Below are 25,768 nucleotides of genomic sequence, written 5' to 3' on the forward strand. Positions count from 1 at the left end.
TGAACACCGTACAGAGGAAACCTCGGGACATCGGAAAGTTCTCCTGAAAGGCCCCTGCAGGGCTTGTGAGCAATGGGAGGCTTTTGGGGTGGCGATTCCAGGGCCCCAAAGGTCACCTGAAGGTGATGTCTGCACCTGCTGTGGTCCAGGGCAGAGTAAAAGCACCGAGAATGAACGGCCACTGAGGGCGGGGACCTGGAGGGCACGCAAGGCAGGAGCCACCAGGGGACGCTGTGCTGAACTTAGAAACAGTCAACAGAGAGTGCCAGGCCGGCTCAGGGGGAGCAGCGCGTGACTCCTGATCCTGGGGTTGAGGGTTCGAGCCCCACACTGTATGTAGAGATTACTTAAAACATAAATTTAAAAAAAATTTCAAAATTTCAAAATTTATTTTAGAGAGAGCAAGCATGAGTAGGGGGAGAGGAAGTAGTAGGCTCCCTGCCAAGCAGGTCCCTGGGATCATGGCCTGAGCCCAAGGCAGATGCTGAACCAACTGAGCTACCCAGATGCCCCAATAAACCGACTTTAAATTTTTTTAAATTTTTTAAATCTTTTTTTTTTTAAGATTTTATTTATTTATTTGACAGAGAGAAATCACAAGTAGGCAGAGAGGCAGGCAGAGAGAGAGAGAGGGAAGCAGGCTCCCTGCTGAGCAGAGAGCCCGATGCGGGACTCGATCCCAGGACCCTGAGATCATGACCTGAGCCGAAGGCAGCGGCTTAACCCACTGAGCCACCCAGGCGCCCCCCGACTTAGTCTACGGGATGCAGGGTGGGATGGGGGAGGAACGGGAGGAGAGGAAAGATTTAACACTTTCAAGGCAGTTTTGATCATCTGCTTATGCTAACATGAATTGCACTTGTATTTCAATGCCTAATAAGGACAATTTTATAGGAATTAGTTTGTTCGCAAACAAATCGCCAAGATCTTTAAAAAAAAAAATCTTAACGTTAGATTTTGAAGACCTCTGCCTCCTAATTTCTTGCCAGTGGGAGGCCCCGAATTGTCAGCTGCCCTCCTGGAGCCTCCTGGAGCCTCTGCCTTCCTCAGGGAACACCACTGTCTTGCTACCTCTCTGAAGAGCCCAGACTGCTTGTCTCTTGACAGTGAGCAGTCCGGAATCCCTGTGTGAGGGGATGCTCTCTGCAGGCTTGGCTCTTATGCAAAGCTCCTGGAAAACCACCGGTGTGGGGCGGACCTTCTCTCAGGCTAAGCGTTCCCAGGAGCAGGCCTGGAGGCTAGCGATGGGGCCCTTTGGCCGGCAGAGGGCACTGCATGCCCGGCGTGGCCTTCCCAGGCCCCAGAGCCCAACGCGACTCTGGGACTCACCTTGTTCATTTCAACCCCAACTTGGACTCTACCAAGAACCCCGAGAAAATGAAACCAGACACTTCCAGAAGGAAAGGCCCGAGCTGCTTTCAGGGTGGCGCACTGCATCTTCCCTCAACCTCCGATGCAAAACGAACACTTAAAACCACGGATATGTTTAGATTCAGGACCATGACCAGCTGCGGGAAAGGGAACCCAGGCACCCCTCGCCCCCCGGCATCTTTGGCCTGGGTTGGCGGCCGAGATTTGCCCCTTTGCGGCTGAGTGAGCCGATGAGGTGGGTCACGGAGCAGAGGCTCCCCTGATCCAGGAAAGGCACGGCCACCCTCAAGGGGGGGGGGTTTCCATGATGCCCATGCTCCTTGTTTAAGGACACTGAGGAATGAGCCACAGTGATGAAAAATAAAAGAAACTTGGCAGGGATGCCATTTCTGGGGAGGGAAGGGGAGGTGGAAACGGAGCAAACGAGGCTCCGTACGCCTGGTCAGCTGGTAACTGCGCAATTCTCCGTGACCCCCAGCCTTAGTGTGTTGTGAACCAGAGACGACCTCAGAATACGCCAACTTTTCGGGAGACACAAACCGAGAGAGGGAGGTGAAAAAAGTGAATGTTTCCAACCACATCTGGGAGTGAATTCTGACCAGCAGGCGGGGGCCTGGAGGCAGGGCCTTCTCCCTGAACCCCTTCCGTGAGCACAGCAGAGAGCGCGCGGACCTCGCCAGTCTTCTCTGACCACCAGGTTCTAAGAAGCCAACACAGGGATGCAGTAAATCAGCTCCCTTCTCCACACTTGCGGGCACCCGGATGGTGCAGGTTGTGGGAGGGAGAGAGAGACAGAGAGCGAGCGAGTAAGCGCGCCTGGCTTCATCCACAGACACTGAAGTAGGGGTAAGGCACTTGCCTCCTCCGATCCACAGCTCCCCAAGAGCAGCCTCCTTTCCTAGCGCCATTTCAAAGCCAGCGTTGGCATGGCAACAGGATGCCACTGGGCAGCACAGCGGCCTCTTGGCCCGACTCGGCAGGCCAGGTCTTTGAAGAACCCCACAGCGAGATGCCACAGCGTCCCACGGGACCCCAACGCAGCCTTCTCTGGGGAGCGCCCCCAGGAGTCTCCTCATCTTTGCTCTCTGCATTGGACACGATGGGCCTGTACTGCCCCCTTTGGGGAGATGACCCAGCGTGGCGTGTGGGCCACCAGACAACCCAGGAGAAACCGAAGGAGGCTGCCAGGCATGGCTCACCAGGTCCAAGGCTGCCAGGAGAGCGGAATGGAGTTGGTCTACTGGAGATGAAGTTAGCCATCCGAACGATGGCTGGCTCGGTCCCCTTGTTCACTTCCAAGGAGCTGGTGTCTGGAAAGGTGATCTCTAAGGAACAGCTCAAGCAGTTTACTCTGAACCAGCCCACCTGCCTGACGGAGCAGGGAGCTCCAGCCTGCCCAGTCTGGTGCCGAATGGGTTACGGTAGCCAGTCGAGGACCAAACCAGAGACACTCCTGAGCAACCCTGCAGCCCGGCCCAGCCCAGCCTGGGGAGAAAGCGCTGGGCGCCCGGGAAGGAGGGGCCGGTGCTTCAGGGCACATGCCAGGGCAGAGTGTTTCCAGGGCCTGGGGAGTGGCCCATCCTTTATTCTAAAGAGGAGTCGCTTTCACGAAGACAGAAGTCAGGAAAGTTGACTCACAGGTCAGGGACAGAGTCGTGGGTTTGTTTTCTGACAACGGATCTTTACAAACAACCGAAGCCCATCGCCACATTTCCCTACGAGAAAACCCACTGGCTACCGTCGTGGGGGCATCTGTGGGCTCACAGGGTGCTCCATCTCAGGCGGCAGGTTCCGGAAATCAGACATCCCTAACTCCAGAGGGTCTTCTGACTGAAATGCTTTCTGCCCGGACCTTATCTTTTCAAGCTGAGTCACAAAAAGGAAAATCTTCATCTTCGATGTAGCTATTTAACAAAATGAAATAAAACCCTGGGCCACTGTTCATTTTGTCTGACACGGTTTCAGTGTGGAGGCTGGGGGTGGGGAGGGTCTGTATCCATGATGGCAACCAAAGGAGGCTGGCTGTCAGTCAGATGGGGGAGGACACCCACACGTCACACAGATTCATCTCTGCTGATCAAATTCAAGAAGGGGAGCCTCTAGAGAGTGCCTTCCGCTGTTCTGTAATGGAGTATTCCTGGAGTACTTTCCCGGTGTTAAAACAGGGGACCTCCAGTTCTGTTCTCCGAGTCTTTTGTGGGTAAGCAATACAATTCTTCCATTTATTATAGCCCAGAATGTTTCTAATGATGGCTGTAGAGAGGCTGCTTGAACAAGGGAAGCAGGTGGCAACATTCCCCATGAGAATGTTCCAGAGGTGTGAACCCTTGTCCTAATAAACTGGGTTCTTCACACACAGGGCTACCACGGGACAGGTCATGTGCATACAATCACCTGTTTGGACAATTACAGCTCGCTCTTGTGCTACTGCCCAGAGATCTTAATTTTACAAGAAACCCTATCAAAGAACTCCTGACGAGGTGATCACCATTGAGAACTCCTTTCTGAGCTGATTTTGGGGGGCGCTGCAGGCTCTGGAGCCCTAGCCAGCCGAAGAACAGGCAGAGGAAGCGAGGCTTGGAGAAAGTGGGATCAAGACATGATGTTCTGTCCCCGGACCAACAAAATGTGCAAATGGCGCAAGATGTCATTCTAAGGGAAGGCAGCTTCTCGAATGCCCTTCCTTGCTGCCCAAACTGCGTATCTGTGGTCTCACTGTTGGTATCAGAACACCCCAAAGCTTAACACACCTTTTCAGCTAAGTGCCCTCGGTCACACGCAGGGTAAGTGCCGTGTTATATGGACTGAGTTATGCACCGTCCCTCACAAAAATGACATTCAAGTCAGATGTCCCAGCACCTCAGAATGTGGCTTTACTTGGGGGATACAGTCTTTACAGAGATAATCAAGTCACACTAAGGTCATCGGGGTGGACCCTCATCCAACAGGGCCAGAGTCCCTTTAAGTCCCTCTGAGTCCATCTAAGAATGGGGAATTCGGACACGGGGACTACATATGGCGACACAGTGGGGAGAGGAGCAGCTACAAGCAAGACAAAAGGCCTGGAAGAGGTCCTTCCTTCCCAGCCTGCATTAGCAACCAACCCTGCTGACGTCCTGCACGCAGACTTTCAGGCTCCAGAGCCACGTGACCACACACCTGGCAGCTGGCACTTGGCTCCAGTGGCTACAGCAGACTGATCCACGCCTACTGAGGATACTGGGGATGGTTGGCCCAAGACATCCCGTCGGACTTTGCACCAGTGACGCTCAGGGAAGCACAGGACCACCTTGGTGGTGGGGCTCATCAAGAATCCTGGCTTTTTTCGCAACACCCAAGCCAAGTCAACCCAAGTCCAGGCGTGTGCCCCCAAACTCCAACAAATGTGGACAGGCCCAGGTGCTGGCCCCTCACAGCTGCGATGCCGGGCGAGCAGAAGGGACTGGGCCGGGCTGGTGAAGGGTGGGCTGCCAGCCCACCCACCCCTCCTCTGATACCTTTAATACCCTAGCCCACGCCTCCTGAAAGAGACCTCTGTTTTCAGGGAGCGACACAAACAGAAAAATGCCCTAACCTTCCCCTTTAAACGGTGTTCTGCTCCCCAAGCTGAGAATGCACAGTTTCCAAGCGCTGCGGTCCCGGACACGGGAGTCCAACAGAAGAGAAAAAACAAAGCACTGACAGCCTTGTACAGCACCGGCGCCGGTCTGTGCTACCCACAGGACAGCGGATGCTCAGAGAAAGCCGCCAGGAGGCTGTCACTCCTCGGCTGCCCATGCCGACACGAGGTCTGTGATCTACCTGCTTCTGTGAGCTCCGGGGTACACGACGCCCTCCTCGCAGGGGCAAGGCCCACGGGCCTGGAGAACAGAGAGCCGGCGGCGGTGTTCCCTTACCCCAGATGGCTAATGCTCGAGTCTGTTTCCGGGCTGCATTCAGTGTGCACAGAGTGCACGGAGGGACCCGGGTCTCCACTCTGGAGTCATGCTCACCTATAAATCTGGGGACATAAGACAAGATCTACCCGGGGCTCGGCCCCACACTGAGAATGCAGCCTTCGAGGCCACGCTCGGCACGGCGGGTCCCTGGACAAACAGGCGCTCCTGCTTTCCCGGGCTCAGAAGTGGTCCCCTGCAGCCCTCGCTACCGCTGAGCTCTCCCAGCCCGAGGAGGGCACAGGTACAGGAAAGGCAGGTTGCACAGAGCGCCAGAGCGCACCCGGCCACTCCCGCACCGTGAACGACAGATGGGAGCTCGGAGATGATCAGCGAGCCTCACCCAGAGCCCAAAAGGCAGAAGGCAGGGAGTGGGGCCGTGGTGCAGAAGTGTGCGCCTGCGGATGCGCACGCACGCGCGCGCGCGCACACACACACACACACACACACTCTCTCTCTCACACACTTGTGTGGGCCTTGATGTTTTCTTGGAACCATGGCATTTCTGGAATATTCTGAGACTTGAGAAGTTACCAAATCCAAACTGCTGCCTTCACAGATGAAGAACAAGAGACCCAAGGACTCTGGGTCACTCCCAGCCACCCTTAGAGACCTTGTTTCTGCTCAGCCCCCAGGGTCCCCAAGAAACTCCCCGCCCAGCAGCTGTGCAGGTGCAAGAGTCTGGAAGCCCAGGAGCCAGCCTGGGCCACACAAGCCAGGCTGAAAATGTGTGTGACAGCTACACGCCATTGAGCTAAACCCACCGTCCCTGCCCCTGCCCCCGGCCAATCTGGAGCTGTCCAGACCCCAGAGGGAGGGCCCACATGCAGTCTGCCGAGATATCCGCAGAAACAAAGACTGCCCGTTTGTAAACTCAGTAGGAAAAGAGCGTCCAGGTACCAGCACACCCGGCCTTTGGAGCAAGGAGCTCGCAGAGTCCAGCCCCGAACGGCTGGGAGGTTTGGCACTTCAGCACGGGCCAACACTCGCAGGGTGCTCCATGGGCGACAGGCGCTGCGCTAGGTGCTTTCGGGCATGACGTCACCCAACACACATACAAGCAGCCCGCTGGCAAGGTCCACTCTGCCCAGGTCGAGAAATAATTCTGCAGTCTACACTGCAAACACACCCAGCACCACCTGAGTTGTCAAACCTGCTCTGGTTAACCTCCAGCAAGTCTCCACGTTGCAGGTGATCACCGAACCCAGGTGTTCCTCCAGCCCAGGCGCTTTCAGAAGAGTGAGCCCAGAGGAAGCCCAGATCAGGGCCTGAGGGGTCAGGGCCTGTGGGTCCAGACACACCCCCTCCAACAACTGGCTGGTCGGTTGTTTTTTCTTTCTTTTCTTTCTTTTTTTTTTTTTAAAGATTTATTTATTTTAGAGAGCACACGTGCAAATGCACACGACAGAAGGGGAAGTGGGGACAGGGTGAGACTCTCAAGCAGACTCCCTGCTGGGTGAGGAGCCCGACACAGGGCTCAATCTCAGGACCCTGAAGTCACGACCTAAGCGGAAATCAAGGGTCAGCCCCGGGCGCCCCAGTAACTCGCTCGTCTCCTAGCAGTGCTTGCTGTGTTTGAGTTCCAGGAAAAGGCTAGAACACCAACACCGCCTTCCGGCCTCCAGGACAGCTCCTGCGTCTGCTCTTGCACGAGGGTGTCCGTTTCAGAAACTTTCAGGGGTTTAGGACCTCTGACATGGTCCCTCCCACCCCTGCCACGGGCAGTGACTTGTCCAGGTCACACAGCTGCCATGACGTCACCCACTAGGGACCCACCTCGCGGTCACAGCCCTGGGCTCCCAATGTTTGATGAGCCCCAGTCATGGCACACGTCCACGTGCAACACCTAGAGATCCTGGGAGGTTCTCTCTCACGGGGACATGATGGGTCGTTGTCGCAAACCTGGCTTGTGCGTCTCCATTAGACCTTTTCTTCAAGCCACAACTTCCCTCAGGTCACGGGGCACCGGAGGCTTCAAGCTGAGGGGGCCCGGCGTGGGCTGCGATCCCCCCGCCGGGTCCAAGAAGCAGAACGGAAAGGGGCACAAAAGGCAGGCGGGGTTATCTTATTCTTACACGGGAACTCAGGATGGGGTGAAAGGAATTTGAGAAACCAAACTCGGGAAAATGGCTTCACTAAAATGCAATGAGGTCAGCGAGCGGAGAGAGCCCTCGTGACACTTGTAAGAAAACACATCTGTCGGTGTCGAAAGGTCGGCAGGAAGTGAGTGGGGTTTGCGCCGGCCTGATTGGCCAGGCCGGTGCTCCTAGAAAGAGACACACACGGCTCGACTCAGCCCAGAGAAACAACAAAAAACCCCCTTTCAATTGTCCTCTGAGCAGCCTCCGCCGCCCTCTAAACCAGAGGCCCAACTCTGAGCTACGACATCCGTCCAGGACCCCGACTGGCAATTAGTTCTTTGTTCCTTCACTGACCAGCCACCGAGGCTCAACTATTCGGGGGGGACATCACGGTCTTGCTGTGGGTCTGGGTCGCCTCTCCCCACCACAGAATCTCCAGTGCTACTTTCTGGCTGGGAAACAACGCGGGGGCCCTTGAACAGCAAGCGTCTCAATAAATCCATCATTACAAAAACCAAAACAAGGTTTCTTTGGAAAAACAGGAAGTGCTGGTACATAACATGGCTTAAAATAGAGCCAAGTTCATTTGTTGACAAAACCTCAGCCTCCTAAGCCTGTTGGCCTGATTTGTCCACGATCCAACTTACCTTTTAATCCCTCTTCGAGGAGCCCATCCTGTTCCCTCGGGCGACAGGCTGGCCTGGTCTTTGTTACGGCTCTGACACAGGTCACAGAGCTGCAGCCCGGCCTGACCGGCCCGCTTCCTGTCCACAAGCCCCGTGGACAGGCTCAGGGGAAGCCGGCGCTGCCACTGCAGGAGTCAGGCCTGGTGCCTTCTGTAAACTGGGGGCCCACTTTGGGCTTCTCTTTGGAATCCCGTACAACGTGGAGGCCTGGAATTCACGTTGTTTGTTCCTTATGGACAGTTAACAGAGCTTTACAGACGTCCTGACCGTTGAGCTGAAACTCTGGGCTATTCCCTGAACTCAACCACCCCTAGGCAGCGGGCAAAACTGGGTGCCTGGCTTCATCCTCGTCCGAAAGAATGAGCCTCTTTCTCAAGATCAGGCTGGAAGGAGGCCAGGAATTTACTGTTTCCATTTTTCCCAGAGGTGTCCAACTTTCGAGAATCACAGACACAAGGAAACTTCCAAAGAGGTGACCCAGAAAGTTCATCCCTTTCGGCAGTCAAGCGCTACCCCCGCACTTGAACTTGCATTTGCACACATGACACGTGTCCACAGGAGGCCTCCTGCACACACCATCCCGTTCGCCCAAAAGACCAAAGCCCAAAGACCAGGCCCACCTCCTCCCCAGCTAAATTTTGCCTTTCCTTACTAACCACCGAGCACGAGGACGGACGTGTTAGCACAGCAAAGCGTGAGTGTGTTCCATAATTACCCCTTGTTAAAACACGAAACCACACAATGCAGACACAGGGAGATCGGACAATCAAGTCAGCCCTGCGCTTACAGACTCTGTGTTCACCAAACTCCATTTTCCCAGGCCTATCGGTCTTCTAGGACCCTAAAAAGGTTTCTTGACCACCAGGGACGGCACAAGGAGGTTTATATAGCCTGGTCCAAACACCTTGTACTTACTCCAGGGGCATCTCTGGCTGGCCCAGTCGGTGGAGCGTGCGCCTCTTGATTTCAGGATCCTGAGCTTGAGCCCCACACTGTAGGATGTAGGATGTAGGATGTAGAGATTAAACACACACAACTCTATGCCATGGTAAGTAATTCCTCTATGCAGTTGCTGACCCAAAGGGGAATTAAAAAAATACAATAAAATAGAGGTCCACGCGTAAGGAGAAAGTGCTAAGTTGTTTCAGCATTCTGCTGAGTTTTGGGTTGCTGACGGAGGAGAAAACAGCCATTGTTAGGTGCAGAGTAAGGGGCATGAGTTCTCATCGAAGAAGTGAAGAATTTGAACTCCCGTTTTGGCTTTGGGGACAACTGTAGTAAAAAAAGGGAAGAAACTTAACACGTAACTTCAAAAGATAGCAGGGTTTGAGGCGCCTGAGTGGCTCAGCCGGTTACGCATCCGACTCCTGATTTCAGGGTTGTGGGATCGGGCTCTGCAGGGTCTGGTTGGGGTTCTCTCTCTCCCACTCTCTGCCCCTCCCTCTAGTTGCTCTCAGAGTAAATAAATTAAAATCTTTTAAAAACAAGTAAGGAAAAAAAAAAAACCAACAGGATGGAGAGAAAATTTCATCTGCACCCGACATGCACCGCCCTGACCTGCCCCGACAGCATCGCCATTCTGGACCCGGAGCAGGGTGGGCACAGCCTGATGCCTGCAGAGAGCATCTCCCATCATTTCTACCACTGCCTTTGGGAGCGACGTTCCAAGGGCTGGAGTGGGCCCTGCCTGCGGCCTGCAGGCACTGCCAGGGGTCAGAGAAGGTGAGGCCAGCCCCAAGCGGGGCTCCTCGGGAGCCGGAGGGTGGGAGAGCCAGGAAAGGGCACATCTAGAATCCCGTGTGGGTCCCGCTTTGCTGCGGGTGAGATGGAGTTCGGGACAGACAGGGGCTTCCCCAGGCCCTCCCCTGATGAATCCCACGGAGGGCCAGCACCCCCGTGATTGCCTCCGTCACCCAGAGGCACGGAGGTCTCATCCACATAATCCCCGAGCCGCGGTGTGCCGAGCGCCGTGAACCACTTTTCCAAGTCATCCTCCTGCAGAGGGAGCGACCGGAGGGTCTGAACATATGTGGCGGCGCGCAGCCTCTTATTTTTAAGGCATCGTGTGCTATGTTTATACTCCCCCGAAACACTGCCAAGGGAGTCCACGAAGAAAAACAAGTCCGCGGCGGCCTCGGCAACGCGGGCCTCCACGTGTATGAAACAGGCTGTCCGCGCACACCGTCAGCTACCCGGACTCCGAGGCGGGGGTCATAAATGAAGTCACTGCAAAGGATACCAGCACTTTTGTGTGTGTGTGTGTGTGTGTGTTTTTCTTAAAAAGGGCACAAGTGGCTTTTAACTGCCAACGCCACGTTCTTACTCCCCACTACTGTGTACGTGCATGTGCGTGTGCGTGTCACAGCTCAACCTGCAACCTCGTTCTTAGAGAGCAACTCAGAACTCTGCTGGGGAAGAGCCGGCCTTGCTCACGGCCTGGCACGGCCTGGCACGGCAAGTTCTGGAGCCGATCCTGGCTGTGATTATGTGCAGGGCAGTCCTGGAAGAGGGGGACGGAGTGCATCCGTGGGGGCAGAGCCAGCACTGAGGAGAGGAGGAGGACAAAAGGAGAGCGGAAGGATCAAGAAGTTCCTCACAGTCATGAAAAGGCTGATCCCCGGTGTGTGAGCCGGGCCCCCTGGAGAGGAGGTCCCCACCCCAACCTCGCACTTGCGAGGGTCATCCTGGGCTGTGGCTTCATAAGGACACTCCCTCACGGGCAGGGGTGCCAAGGTGAAAGGGGACGGGGAAGGACGTGCAGCCTCCCATCTGTAGAGGCTTTTATCCCTGTGCTAGAAACTTCTGGCCTGTCCAGGAGGCGTGCCCGAGGGGACCTGCAGCCAGCCCCCATTTCCTCCACATTCCCCTTGGCCCTTACAATCCTGAGCTCTCACGGGATTCCCGCGGAGGCGAACAGCCGTGGTATGTATCATTTTATTTTCACTCAAAACATCCTTCCTGGGACCATCCCAACAAGCTGAGCGGACTATTTTCTAACTAAGGCCCTGGCATTGTCTAGGAATGTTTTCAGGACTAAGCAAATTGCTAAAGCAAACATCTTATTTTTATCTGCTAGGCCAGCCAAGCACTGTAACGACATTTCCCCGACAGGACTTCCAGCGGAACTGCCCCCTCTGGTGGACCCAGCTGCTGCGGCCACGCGGGCCAGGGAAAAGGCTCTTGCTCTGGACACGGGGGGGGGGTGGGGCACCCACACGGTCCCTGAGGGTGGTTTCTGCTTCAGGAAGGAGGGAAAGTGGGGGGTGGGGGCCGTTCCTTCTCCTCCCGCTGCCAGCTCCAAGGCACAGGCAAGGTTTGAAACCAACCACCAACTGTCTTCAGCTCTGCTGGAAATGACACACCCAGTCCTTACTGGAAGGACCCAGAACTCGGCCACCAGGTGACAGAGCACAGGCCTTGAAGAGCCAAGCAGGGAGGCCCCAAGTTGGGGCAGGGGAGTGGAGAGCTGTGATGGGCCCACCTGGGTCCCTGCACACATCACTGCCAGGCTATCGGCCCCCACTCAGAATGACAAAGCTGAGGCCCAGAGCAGAGCAAAACCCACTCAAGGTGACGGCGGTGCTGTATGTGGACAGTCACCGGCACCTGGGACAGCACCTCTGCGGGGGCTCATTTCAAGCACAGGACAGAGTACATTTGTTATGCTGTCTGCAAAGGAAAATGCGGGTTGGGGAGGGGGGCCACTGAGGCCCCGAGTCCACACCCCTCACTTCTAGAGAGTTAGAAAGGCCACCCTGGACCGGGGTGGGGAGGGGGCACCGGAGTGGCTTATAAAGGTCACAAATTGTTGCATTTTCTTTAGGCATGATATCTCTACACGGAGTCCTGATCTTTCAGGAATATAAACTGCAGTGTTTACCAAGGCAACGAAATGACGGCGAGGATTCGCTTTAGGACAGCCCGGCGGGACGTGCGGGGGGTGGGGGTGCACACGCAACGAGAGCGGCCGTCGCTGAGTGGCCGAGCGGGCGGACGGCAACGTGGGCGTGCAGGACACAGTTTTCTCTGCTTTTGCAGATTTTGAAATGCGTGTGTGTGTGTGTGTGTGTGTGTTTTAAGCTCCCCTTCTGTAAAATGGGGACGGTGTCCTCTATTCTGCAGAGCTGCCACAGGCATCACAGGCGGAGGCCGGCTCCCCATACACGGGGGGCTGCAGGGGGCATCATCCCTGATGGGGAGCACCGGGCCCCCTGCAGCTTCCTGGGGAGGCCTGGAGGGAGGCCGCATGAGCACAGCTGTGCTCAGGTGATGGTTCTGGGGTCCCACACCATGGCCGGGGCCCCTACAAGGAGGACAGGGGCTCAAAGGTGGCCTCCCAAACCAGCAATGGACCCACCACCGGCCCCGCACAAACCCACGGTGGCTGAAGCAAGAAAAAAACAATGAGCAAGTGATCACATCCTCCTCCTCCTTCCAAAGACATCCGGAAAGCTAATTACGCGGTTTCTCCGAGCACATCTTCATTTCCGATGGGGAACCAGCATGCTGTGTGGCTCTAGTGGGGACAACATCATACTCAGAAAACTCGGATAATTTGTTAATCCGGAGGCCACAAGCCTGCACGTTACACACACCCCACGAGGCTCTTCACGCGCCGATGGGGTGCAAACGTCTGCTCCCAGCCTGGTTTTGGCCTGCGAGGAAGCAGCGAGCGAGGACAGGGCTGTGCGAGCCAGCACCCCACCACCCGCCCCTGTCCCGTGGGCCTTCCCCACTCTGCCGTTTGCTGCGGCAGAACTACCACACTCCTCTCGACGTGCACAAAACCAGGGTGAAAATTCTAGGCCTCTGGCTCGCCGCCAAGAGTTAACAATTAATTGCCACATAAAATTGCTGATTCCTACCAAATGAAGCTCTACGATTTATCAACTCGAGGACGGCGCAAACTCAATAGCGGTTTAAGTCTGTCACCTGAGTTATTGCCGTGTTTGGCATCGGTGACAGCTTTACTGGGAATGAAGTTCGGCAAATTCATTCACGGAGCACAAACTTCCCGAGTAAACCAAGGCAGCACGCGGACCCACTGCAGGCCCCCAGGTCTGTCACCCCGGTTCTCAAGGCCGGACAGTGTGTGGAGTACAAAGTGTCCCAACCCTGGCCTGGGGTGGGGTCCTGGGATGTGCACCTGCAGCAGGGTCACACACCCCCTCCTACAGCATCACTGTGCAGTGCTGCCCTCAGACACCCCAAACTTTAGAGCTCGCTGCAATTTAATATCCATCTCCACCTTCCTACAGGAACCCAGTGAAACCCAGTGATTTAAAATGCATTAAAAAAAAAAAAAATCACCGTCGACTGCTTTTTTATTTCCATCCAGAGCCATGAATTTATCAACAACTTGCATGGTCCAGCAATTAGATGGAGCCCAACTCTGTGAAAGCCACATGTTCTCGACCAGGGGCAGGCCCTGCCACACGTTCAAGGGCAGAAGACACCTTGTGCGAGCGGAAGACTTTGCCTGGGATGCTCACCGCTCAGTTGGCTGCTTTGGTTTTCCTGACCCTCATCCTGTGCGGCTGGGACAGGAGTGGGCTGGTGTTTGCTGAACCTGCATTGGGTGGGGCACGGACAGGTAAGTTTCCTTCTGGTCTATCCATCAGGGGAACAGGCAAACACTTCTTCCAAACTCCCCCAAATTCAGGCTTTGGGTGGGAAACCAACTTTGGGGGCATGCTTGGGAGAGAAGCGCTTCCCCCACCCCCATGCTCGAGGTAAGCACTGGAGGGTCACGGATCCTTCTTCAAAGCATGGGAGCTCAGGGGCACCTGGGTGGCTCAGGTGGTTGAGTGTCTGACTTTTGGTTTCAACTGTTGGTTTTGGCTCAGGTCACGATCTCAGGGTGGTGGAATCCAGCCCCACGATGTGTTCAGCGGAGAAGTCTGCTTGAGAATCTCTTGCTCCCTCTGCCCGTGGCCCGCCCCACACTGCACATTCATGCGGGTGCGCATGTGTGCTCCCTCTCTCTCCCAAATAAACAAAATCTTAAAAAAAAAAAGGTAGAGGTCCAACCCTCAAGGGAGCACCCCAACGTAAACGGAGAACCTGAAACAAAAAGAGAGAAGCCAGTTTTTTGAAAACCAGAGAGGGTATTAGTATATCCAGCTGGCTGATTTCTCCTCATTTCCGGCCACTCCAATGTGTCTTTTGTCACCTTGGACCCCTCCCTGCCCCAGGAGTGAGGAAGTGGGGATGCAGCCTGAGGTCTGTGGTCAAGGTCACAGAAAGACAGAAGAATGAAACCTTTCTGGTTTGGTTACTTAGTTCAAAGCCAGTTTTGTTCTCTTCTTCTTTCTTAGCCAAGTTCTGCATACTTCGGGTTTGAGTTTCACCAGAGTGTCCCTACCTCGCTAGTTTTACTCCTTAATGAAGCAGAGCCATTCTCCAATGATTATCTGAAGGACCGCCCCCAGGTCAGTTCTCTGGCTTCAGGGCCAACGTGGAAGCAGCCTGAGCTGGCAAGCAAATGTCCAGCACCAGCATACACAGCTAGCCCGTCCCGGCTGCTGGGACGGGAACCCGGTCTCCATGTGAGCTGAGCGGTGCTGGTTCACTCAGGACACGGCTTCACAGAACACCCAGAGAGCTCACCAGTTCAGCTGCTGGGGCTGGGGCAGGGGGTAGGGGGGTGGGGTGGGAATCCAGCTCCTGTTAACACAAAGAAAACTCACATGGAAAGCCACTCTCCCCACCATGAGCTAGGATCTGGAATGTTCTTTGACTCAAGGTTCTGACCCTTCCAGAAAGGCCACGCCAGCATCAGAACCCAAAGGGAAGTCCCACGACTGTGGGACTCTGCCTGAGCTCAAAACCCAATAAGGGCGACGAGCCCCGTTGGCATGACAACGCACTATGCTATATATTCAGAGCTTATACGCTTCTCTGCGGGCATAAGAACACTTTTTCTTTTTAAGTTTTTTAACAACCCAGGGGAGGGTCAACAGTTTAATTCAACTTATGCCTGGCTATTAAGTAACTCCAGCAAACGACAGGAGAGGAACCTCGGCCACGAGGCCACTGGTGTCACTGTTCTCCAGAATGCCCCTGGGGGCTGGGGGATGTGGGGCGGGGCAGCGGAGAGGGTGGGGGCATGGATCTGGTTCAAGGATGTGGGAGCAGCGAAACGGGGAGTCCACACCCCTGCGCAGCCAGCCGCCCTCACTTCTATGGGTCTCTGAGCTGGGAACTAAGTGGGGGCCCCAGAGACAGCGGGAAGTCCTGCTGGAGGAGGAGTCCACAGCCGGGCCGGCTGGATCTGGCCAGCCCCGAGGGAAACGGAATCCTCCCAAGGTCTAAGGCTCAGTTAACAAGCGTTCAGTCTCCACAGGGAGAACAGGGATGTTCACTTCCCTCCTTCTAGGTGTTTGGACCCACCCGGCTTGTTACAGAAGGTTGTAAAAAAACGAAACAAAATGGGGTGGGGGGTGTTCTGTCCTGCACCTGACTCTGAGCACTGGGCTGTCCAGCAGTGTGGAGTGAGCTGCCCTCTAGCATGCCACTGCCAACAGCCGAACCCCAGCAGGTGAGGTCAGGTTCTGGAGGCAAGCGAGCGACTGGACGGCAGGACCCACAGCGCAGGCTAAAAACCTTCAGGCCAGAATGCTCCTCCGCCTTCCCAATTGCTCAGTGCACACCTGGTGCTGCGTGGGATCAGGAGAGGAACGGAGGGGCAGGCAGGGCTCCCTGCCTTTGGGGTGCAGTTTTCACAGGGGAGGCAGATGCATGGACAGGCACTAGAAAGCGGACAGGAAATGCAGACAATCTCGGGCGGCACGGCTTCTGTCCCCCTGTCCCTCATCCCTCTGTCCCGCGATACAAGGTCTGAGTGCCGCATGCGTGCTGGGAGGACGGAGCACAAACGCGGAATGTAAAGTTCCAGCTCGGCCGCTGAGCCGGAGAGCGTGCGACCTGCCACCTCCGCCCTCCGCACCTTGGTTCCTTATCCATGAAGGAACTACCAGGATTTCTAAAATATAAGAAGGGTCTGGCATACGGTCACCCTTAGTAACGGCTCACATTACAACTCAGGGGGCCCCAAAGAGACTGCACAACGCCCAGAGGAGGTTAGTGGTGCCTGGGGACAGCACCTGAGGTGGAAAAGCAGAGACTCGCCCCCACGGTCTTGCCAGCTCCCCTGCAGAAGTCTGTAGTAACGGAACATAAGGAGGCCCACTGACTCCCAGAGTCCCCAGACCCAGGGCAGGGGTGAGTCCACGCCAAGGTCTAAGGGAGAGAACCTCACAGCCTCTGTCCAGCAACGAAATAGGGCCACTGCTCAGGGCTGGCCAGAGTCTTGCCCTTCGTCACTTACAAAGACCACAGACGATGGCTTCCGTGTAACCCATAACCTGGTTTAATCATGAGAAAATCATGCGACAAACAGAGGGATGGCTCCACAAAACACACAAATGTGTGCAGATGTCAAAGGCACGAAGGGCTGGCGGAGACAGGCTGAGTATACGCAATGTGGTATCTGGAGGGAATCCGGGGACAGGAGGAAAAAAAAAAAAAGCATCAGATGATCTGTGTAAGAGGTGGGCAATAACGTTAATATTGGTTTCCTGACCGCAACAGATGTACCACGCGAATGTAAAATGCTAGGAATAGGGAACCTGGGCACAGAGTAAATGGGAAGTCCATGCTACTTTCTCAGCTTACCCGTACATCTGAAAGTGTTCTAAAATCAACCAATCTATTTAGAAAGAAGAATTGCTTCTCTAAGTGCCATTTCTCAAACTTCTTGCCACTTCCACACTCAGCCCCTGTAGCTACCAAAACATGGTGTACGTGTCCTAAAACACGGTGTGCTTCAGGGAGGGGTGCCAAGTTGCTTTCCCTGGCCCTGGGCTCTGGGGCCCCACCTCTGTAGCCGCCAAGGGCAGGGTCAGACCCTGGGAGCCACTGAGTTACAGACCCCAGAAGGGTCTGACTGGTGCCCAGTTGGGGCCCCCAAACTCCTTGGTGCGTGTCACTGCCCACTTCCTCCATAGGCATCAGTCCTGCTACTACTACGAACAACCAGGTGTATCTCCTCCCCCAGGCTGGAGGGTCCACAAGAAACTAGAAAGCCAAGTGAGGAGGACGACAGTCTCAAGGTCAGTCCTATCACATGGCAGCAGCTCCCATCCATCCGACTGCAGGGGATCTGAAAAGCTTTAGGGCAGAGGCAGGATCCTGCCCCAGTGACTCCCCTGGCATGTGGACGACAAATCTGTCCTGTCCACAAATGTCCACTGAGCCCCTGTTGGATACAGACGAAAAGCAGAAAAGGACACTGTCCCCCAATTCAAGGATCTGAAATTTCATCTGCATTAAAAGAACAGCAGATATATACAGAGGGAATAGCACATACCAAAGGCATAAGTTATTTTGCACTTTATTATAACCCTAAACCCATTTCCCTCCAAAGAGTAAGTTGTAAATTCTAAGATGCCAAGAAAATGTTATCTACGTTTTGGATAACTAAGGTTTAGCGACTGATGAAAAGAAGAGTACTTCCTCCTAAAGACAGGCTACAGGTTTCCACGGAGCATGAAGCACAGGGAGCAGCCAATCCACGGAAGGGTCCGTAATGCCCCTGCAGGCAGCACTGCGGATACGCGGAGGACAGGCCCCGACAGCGTCGACGCCCTGGCAGACTCCTGTCCTGGTTCCTCGCACAGAGGCTGAGCTGGATTATTACCAGCGGCTGCCACAGAGAGGGGTTTCTGAGCCGCTGCTGTTGGACCCCGAGTGCTGGGCCCTTAAGAGGAAATGTGGGACTAGGAGGGTTTAGAACGTGTTTACTGCACCCCCAACTCCCTCATACCTTGGAAGCCAGGCTCACGTGGCCCAGCAAGGTCGGGGCCCTGGCGTCTCCAACTGGGTTGCTTTGCTGGTCCCTGCGACATCCAGGCCCTCCTTGGCAAACACCAGCAAAAAAAATGTCTCCCTCTGCACGAGGCCTACGGTCTCCTGTGGACCCCAATGCCTGACCGTACAGAACTCAATTCTGTCTCTCTGATCCCCCAGCTCCTGATCAGGGAGACCAGCCCCCAGAATGAAATGCAGGGATGGCCACGAAGGGTCCGGACAGAGCAGGTGCCTGCCGTCCTCCCAACAAACGGCCCCAGGATCGGGCCGTGACCAGCCACCAGCTCCCAGCCATCCAGGCCCTTCTGCCGACAACACCTACTCTGCGCGGCAGCAACACCAAGGTGCTGGGTGGCATTCAACTCCGAAATCAGAATGGGGAAAGTCTAATCTATACAACACCCTGAACAATGAGCTTTGCCCAGCATGCCCGTGCTCAAAGTTTCCGTTTAGGTAAGTTTATTTTCCAGCACAAAATTCCTAAGCCCGGACACGGTCCCCTTCTGTTTGTTTTGCTATTTAATCAGGAAATGGGAGACTCTGCGGACCAAACCCCTTTTATGACAGAGGTTCTCAGAAGAGAATCCTTTGTCATTTGCCTTCTTCTGACAACCCCCAGCCCGGTTGCATATAAACCAGAGGCGGAGTATCTCCTTTATTACAGCATGTGCGCGCACACACACACACACACACGCACGCACACATGCACACACACACAAAGGAACTGCGTAACACAGAAAGATGGAAAGTTACTTTCTCTAAATAAAACTATGTGGACTTTAGTGGACAATAAGGTATCGATATTGATTCATTAACTGTAACAAATATATTCATGGAGGATATAAACAATAGGGAAAACTGGGTGCAGAGCATACTGGAATGAACCTCTGTATTATCTTCTCAATTTTTCCATAAATCTAAATCTGTTCTAAAATGTAAATGTAAAATATATGAAAAAAATGTAAATGCTAGGGGAAACATGACCGCTGTTCCCAAAGCTGCGTTCCCGTAAAGAACAGGTCCCCTGATGCTGGTAAGGGGCTGGTCCCACCCTTTGCTCTGTGTTTGAGCCATCTTCCAACAGCATCGAGAGGTTTCTGTGGGCCTACGTCGGCCTACGCCCAGGATGGCACCCGCCTCCGCTGAGGGGTGGACAGGCCGCACAGCGGCGGTCAGGCTCATGAAGCCCAGGTGAGGGGGCCTGGGGTGGGGGGCCCTCCATAGACCTGAGGGCTTGCTGAAGGCGGCCACCAGACTAGCGGGCCAACCAAGGCTTCAGGGCATGAATGGAAACACAAGGATCTAAGCGCAGAACAGCACGGACGGAGGAAGTGGTAAAGGCCGCGAACAAATCGGTCATTTGTGCAGTGAGCGTGAGCTGATGTGGAACAGGAAATTAATCCAGCATGCTCAAGAGTCGCAGTCCGATTCTTGGAACCAGGCAGGGGGGAACCCACCCCAGAAGTGAAGTAAGACCAGAAACAGGGCAGTAAAAACTCACGAGACTCAAATTAAAACAGAGGTAATGGCCAGGACCGCGGGCCAGGGAGCCGAGGATGGAGCCAGCAGCCAGGCTCTAAAGAGCTCTTCGAGAAGCAAGGCTCACTAGAGCCAGGAGGGAAAGAATGGCAAATAAAATCTGTGACAGATTACACGATAAATCTCCGAAACCAGAGCGAACAGTCCAATATTTTTCCAATAACTTTTCCTTCAACAACAAAACGATCAGCAAAAATCTACTTCGTAGATACCCAGAAATGGATAGCCCGCTGCCAAACGCTTCCCAAACAGATAGACACCACACCTTTGCAAAGATGTCTACCAAATGCTGTGCCTTCAGAAACACAGAGAACGAGCAGGAAGCAGAGTCTGGCAATGCTTACGGAGGAAGATGAGCCAAAGCGGTCGGCTGCAAACAGATGCAGAAGTCTGCGCATTTGGCGGGAGACAAGAGGTCAGGACGGGCACCTCCCCTCCACGCTTGGAGGGTGGTCGGCTATATTCTCTGAGAATATAGGTGGTCGGCCTGAAATGTCCAACCTCCTCAGGGCCTGGCCAGATATGCGACCCCAGAACAGAAGTCAACTGGCCAGGGGTGGGGGCTGGGAGGACGTCAGAAGCAAAGTCAGATACGAATTTCCAAATCCACTGCACACTAGCCTTCCAATTCCACTCCTTGTGGTATGTAAGGGAGAGCCGTCCCCCCATTCCATCCCCCTCCGGCTGCCAAAGGGAGCTGCTGGTACCCCAAGTGACTGTCTCTAGAGGGGACACAACAGAGCAGACCACTGGGCGGCAGGGGTCGCTCCCACCTGGACTTCCAGGGTCTGAGAATGCCAATCAATAATAATAATTAAAAAAGCCAGTCTTGGATTCAGTAGGTCCTCCTGGACATGTGCTTTGGGGCTAATTATCTCACAAGCAAGGCCCCAAATCATTAACAAAAACACTGATTACAGTTTTGGCAATCATTCCTTAAGCCACTACTTAGACTGCCGGATGCACTAGAGAGATACGGCAGAATGGCAAGCAGCTGAGATCCCACCTCCAGAGCCCGAGAACACTGCGTCAGCAAGAGAACGCAGCCCTGGCGGTTCCAGAGGGGCTGGCCCAGTCCTCACATGCAAACCCTGACACAGAAACCATCCTGAGGCTTCCTTCCAGGTTCTGCGATTCCAGGGGCCACCGTGTAAATTTCCTGGTGAGTTTTTCTTCCTAATCTCTATGCTGGTGGTGTCCACGGAGCAGCGCAGAAGCATTTGATTCTTCAACAGCTCCCACACCTCTTTCAGACGGGCTCTTTACATAAAATGAACTTATTAATGGGATCAGAAACCATTATTTTATGTGGCAAACAATTTTCCGTGGTAAATCAGATCCATACATTGGCTCCTCAATATTATGGCTAAGATAGGTTTTCCTAGAAGAAAAATAAAAATTACGTATCTTTGAGAATATAGGTCCATTGCGGTTGTCCTACACAAGGCTAAGAAGCTGGGCTTGCTGCTGCGGCACAGGGGGCCACAGGTGGCCGGGACATGGAGTTGAGCTGAGGTCAACTCTGTGCAGCCAGCACCAAGCACCCGCGCTGGAGGCTGTGCTCACTCCCCCATGGTTATACATGTAGAAACAGCCTCTGGAGCTTTCAGGGACCTGCCTGAGGGATCGGGATTCCAGCCGGAGTCTCCTGGACCCCAGTCCTCAAACTTGTCCAACACCCCAGGATGCTGAGGACCCCACGAGCTACTTGAGGCTTCCTCAAGGCTGGCACTGTGGGCATTTGGCCGGGGAATTCTTTATGGGCGGGGGGAGAGTTGCTGATCTGTGCCTCGTGGGCTACACAGTGTCCCTGGCCTCCGCCCATTAGATGCCAGCAGCACCCCCCACCCAAATGTAACAAAAAATGTCTCCAGGCCTTCCACAATTCCCATTACTCGGGGTTGGTGGTGGTGGGGCGGTTGTTTGCAAAATCCTGGGGGGAGAGCTGCGGGAGACCCTGGCGCCAGTCCTTCTCACCAGGGCATAGGACAACAGTTAGCAGGCAACATGGAGACTGATGCCTGACGCTCAGTTCACATGTAGCCAGAAGGACCAGACTTTCCCACCAAGCAGAAGTCTGGTCTAGTCCTTTCAGCCAGGACCTCTCAGGACAAGGTGGAATGAGCCCCCTAGAGTCTGAGAACCTCTTAGGACCATGGATGTGCAAAGCACCACCAACCACAGGCCCTTGGCATTAGACTGGTAGGGATGTGGGGCCAGGATGGCACCCAGCTAGAAATAAGGGACCTTCTCCTAATTATCACTGTTTTTAGGCAAAAGAAAATTTTAGCCTGATCATCATTTGGCCTTAAAATGCATTACATAAAAATCCACATGTGTATTTTTAATGTCAGTGGTCTAGTGATGTCTACTATTCTGACAAACTTCTCACCGAGGTGATGAGCTTTCTTTCCAATAGTTACCGGAAAACAAGTTCAGCACTGTTCATAGTCTGTGAGATCCTGCTTTGTCCCAGACTGAGGAAAAGGACATCTCTTCTGCTGGTGATTCTGGAGCCTGTAAGCATCCTGGGATCAGCCTGTGCCCGCTGTCATGGGACAGTGGGCAAGGAGCTGGGGCTGGTGTCTGGGGTACGGTCTTGAGGCGATGTCCACCATCTATCTGGGAGACCAAGCCTCGATTCACAGGGGCCACCTGTGAATCCTGCAAAAGGGAGCTAGGAATGTAACAGCTCCCCTAAACATTTTCCCTCATGACGGGTCACTACGAATCTTAAGGAAAAGGGCCATTTGGCCAATAGTTTAAATCCATGTACCTCATGGTAGATGCTTTTCTATCCCTGAAAATAAGGCACACACCTCAGGCTTCAGTTTTCTCACCTAGAAAACAACCAGGGGCTTCCAGAAGCTTCCTTGCAACCTCACGTTGCGACCTTTCAAGCCTGAGGGCCACGTCATAGTTCTGAATCTTAGAGAAATACACCAAGAGCTAGAAGAACAAGCTTAAGGCACCATTTCTTTTTATTTCCAGACAATTTCTTGAGATAATATTCTGTATAACTCAGAGTCAAAAGTTGTTCTTCTTGGGGGGAGGGAGGGTGGCACATGAGAGAGTTTTGCAGTTTTAGGCTGTAATTGTCACAGACCAAAGCAGCTGAAGCTGACCCCACAAACACACCAGAGGCCAGCAGAGCCGCGTGGTTCCGCTCCAAACATGGTGTTCCGCGCAGAACGTGGTAGAACCACCAAGAAGACAAGGGGCTCCGAACAAACCATCAGCCAGAAGCGATTTGGGGTCTTGCTAACAATGACCCAGCAAGTGGCCTAAAGCCCACGGTGAGCTCTGCCCTCTGGACACCCATGCAGTAGGACCAACCCAGCGTGCACAGTGAAACGCGGCAGTTGTCCCTTCCCGTCCTCCGGGGAACTCCCACTCCTCGAAGCAGGGGCACAGCCCCCGGCCCTGGCCCTTCCAGGTATGGACTGGCTTGTGCGTCTGTCAGCCAGTGGCTCTTCCCCGTCGGCTGCTCGGGGCCCAGGCAGGGGGGTCACCAGGTGGGCTGTCACAGCCACACTCGCGGTGCTGCCCAAACCGGACACGCCTCTCAGCCGGGGGTGGTCCAAGGTGACGGAGTCCCAAATGCTCTTCAGCAGGAGGACGGGCAAACTGAAGCAGACCCAGACAACGGGACATTTCAGAGCAGCGGAAAACACTCAACCACGTTCACACAGAACACAGATGACTCCACCCAGCGCCAGACACAAAAGTCACAAACAGGAGGTTTCCATTTTTAAGTGAAAAACAGGCAAAGGTAACCTAAGGGAAGTCCAAATCGTAGCTTTGAGGAGGGGGATGGAGGGCGGGAGGGTCCAAGCCTGCCCTGGGGGGACCCACAGTGCATTTGCTGCGTGAACTCATCATGCTGTGCGCTGTTCTGTCTGTCTATTCTATTTTCATTAAAAAATTTATGTAAAGATTTTATTTATTTATTTGACAGACAGATCACAAGTAGGCAGAGAGGCAGGCAGAGAGAGGAGGAAGCAGGCTCCCTGCTGAGCAGAGAGCCCGATGCGGGGCTTGATCCCAGGACCCTGGGATCACGACCTGAGCCAATGGCAGCGGATTTAACCCACTGCGCCACCCAGGTGCCTGATTTTCATTAAAATTTTAGAAGATGAATAAAGCAGCCCAAGTCTCCAGCCCCTCATTCCAGAGACCCCCTCCTTCCCTGGGATAATTTCCTTCGCGCTTTCTTTGCAAGCGCCAGCTCCCCCGTCCTCTAGACACCATCCCCCAACACTGGAGGCGGCACCCACTGCTGGACCACGTCCCAGCCCCTCACCCCCACGCCAGCCCAGACCTACAAAGAACCTGAGCACGTGTGTCCTCGACTCCAACATGACATGACAGGCCATGCCACGCCCGCTCATGAGGGCCCACAGTGTGTGTGTGGCCTCTGGGGAACACAGTACAGAGAGCAGGACTCTTGGGTTCCACCAAGAACAGCTTCACCCAGCCCGAGAGTCGGCCCCTCATCCTGGTATGGAAGGTCTGGGAGGCTCAGTCCTGAGCCAGATGGCCACCCTCTCTCTGCTCCTTTTCCTGGGAACTCGACACACTGCCCTTCCTTGCCCCTCCATTCACCCCTCCTTCCAGCACCTTCTGAACCTCCGCAGAAGAAACACATGGAGCGGAGAGGCAGAGCCTGACCACACAGGGCATGAGCTCACCTCCACAGGCCCTCCCGCCCATGGGACCTCAACGACCCATCTGGCACAGAGGAACCTCCCAAAACCGAAAGCCAGCCAGGTCAGCCCTGCCTCGAGCCAGCGAGAGAAGAAGAGAAACGGGGCTGTAGCCAGGGTTACGAGTTTTGCATCCACGCTGGCCAGAGGCTGCTCATTTCTCAGGAACTGCCTACGGATTTCCAGATTTCTTCCCAGGAGAGTCAGAACCGTCCAGAAAGGTTTCTTCCTTCCCAGACCCTCTCTTCATCCTTTCCCCTTTAAACTGCCACTTCTGCCAAGAATCATCTGTCTTGCTGCTTCCTGCTGCTCCATTAATTACAATAACAAGAAATAACCCCGCGCTGATGTCACCCAAACTTTTACTTCCTCTACTGAACGAAGAACAGGTCAGCCCAGCGGCTGAGGCCAGCTGCGTCACGGCTCCATTTTGGAAAGAAAAAAAAAAAAAAGAACAACCCAGGGCTGTTGCACTCCACGAAAGCCTTCAATGTTTACAGAGGCACTCACCCCAAAGGTTTTATAAGCTAAATAAAAATAAAGTGTGTGTCAGGCCCTGCTACCACCAAAATGTAGCTATTGTAAGGGGGAAAACAAGCCATCGATTGTGAAAAGGCTCTGAGCGTAGGTTTATATGCATAAAGAAAAGCCACATTTTCAAGACGCACGTTAATGAGCTGGAGGGCGTAAAGTATACCCAGTGTTTCCAGCACGTGCAGGCCGAGTTGAGGTTAGAACTGGTTGTTTCTGGCCTCTGCGGGGATACCGAGGCACCCGCGGGTGACCACAGGTCAGTGGGAAAGGAGAGGGACAGACGCGGAGCCGGTGTAGGAAGCACCACCTGCCAGGGGCTCCGAGCTCCACGGGACCGCAGGACAGTTCCTCGTCCCCTTCACAAGGCCCAGCGGGCAACACTGTGGGCACCTGAATTTTCAGAAGGGTTCGAAGAATCGAGTTGTGTCCCGCGACACACGGGGAGTCAAGTTCTGTGCTTGGGATTTCCGACAAGGGCGGCTCTCGGGGGACCAACGGGAGCCTCTCTGGAAGGAAGGGGGCCCGGGCTCGCTGCAGACATCCCAGGCTTCCATTCCTCTGCACCCTGTGTCCAGCCCTGGTCACCCTCAGTCCCAGGGGGCCACCACCTGGAGCCTCTTCTGGGTCCTCAACACTTGGCATCAAGGTTTCCTTGGGTGACCGTTTCCAGGGCCAAGTCTGCACCTGGACCCAGGGGCCAGCCCGGTGGACAGCGGCCCTGATGCCACGTGTTCCCCAGCCCACAGGGGAAGACACGCTCAGACCTCAGCACAACTCCCGCAAGAGAAAAAGAAACAAGCTTCCTTGTGGGAGGCCACGTGTGGGCTTGGGTAGTAAGAGCAGTCAAGGAAGCTTCTAGAAATCATTTTTCTTTTTCTCTCTCTTTCTTTCAAGATTTTATTTATTTATTTGACAGAGACACAGCGAGAGAGGAAACACGAGCACGGGGAGTGGGAGAGAGAGAAGCAGGCTTCCTGCCGAGCAGGGAGCCCATGTGGGGCTCAATCCCAGGACTCTGGGATCACAAACTGAGCTGAAGGCAGATG

At 54.5% G+C, this 25,768-nt stretch overlaps 1 protein-coding gene across 3 annotated transcripts in view; it reads right to left on the reverse strand.

Moving 5' to 3' along the window:
* CTBP2 (C-terminal binding protein 2) overlaps positions 1-25,768 on the reverse strand; it is a 153,782-nt gene that overhangs the window by 53,720 nt on the left and 74,294 nt on the right. The window contains exon 1 of one of the 3 annotated variants that reach the window (XM_044240708.1): positions 8,989-9,066. The exons of the other annotated variants lie outside the window; for them this stretch is intronic. The gene's annotated coding sequence lies outside the window, so the exon portion shown is untranslated. Of the gene's footprint in view, positions 1-8,988; positions 9,067-25,768 lie in introns of those variants that run through there. 3 annotated transcript variants of the gene reach the window in all.

The sequence above is a fragment of the Neovison vison genome, chromosome 2, assembly GCF_020171115.1.
Source record: "Neovison vison isolate M4711 chromosome 2, ASM_NN_V1, whole genome shotgun sequence".
In the NCBI taxonomy this organism is placed as follows: Eukaryota; Metazoa; Chordata; class Mammalia; order Carnivora; family Mustelidae; genus Neogale; species Neogale vison.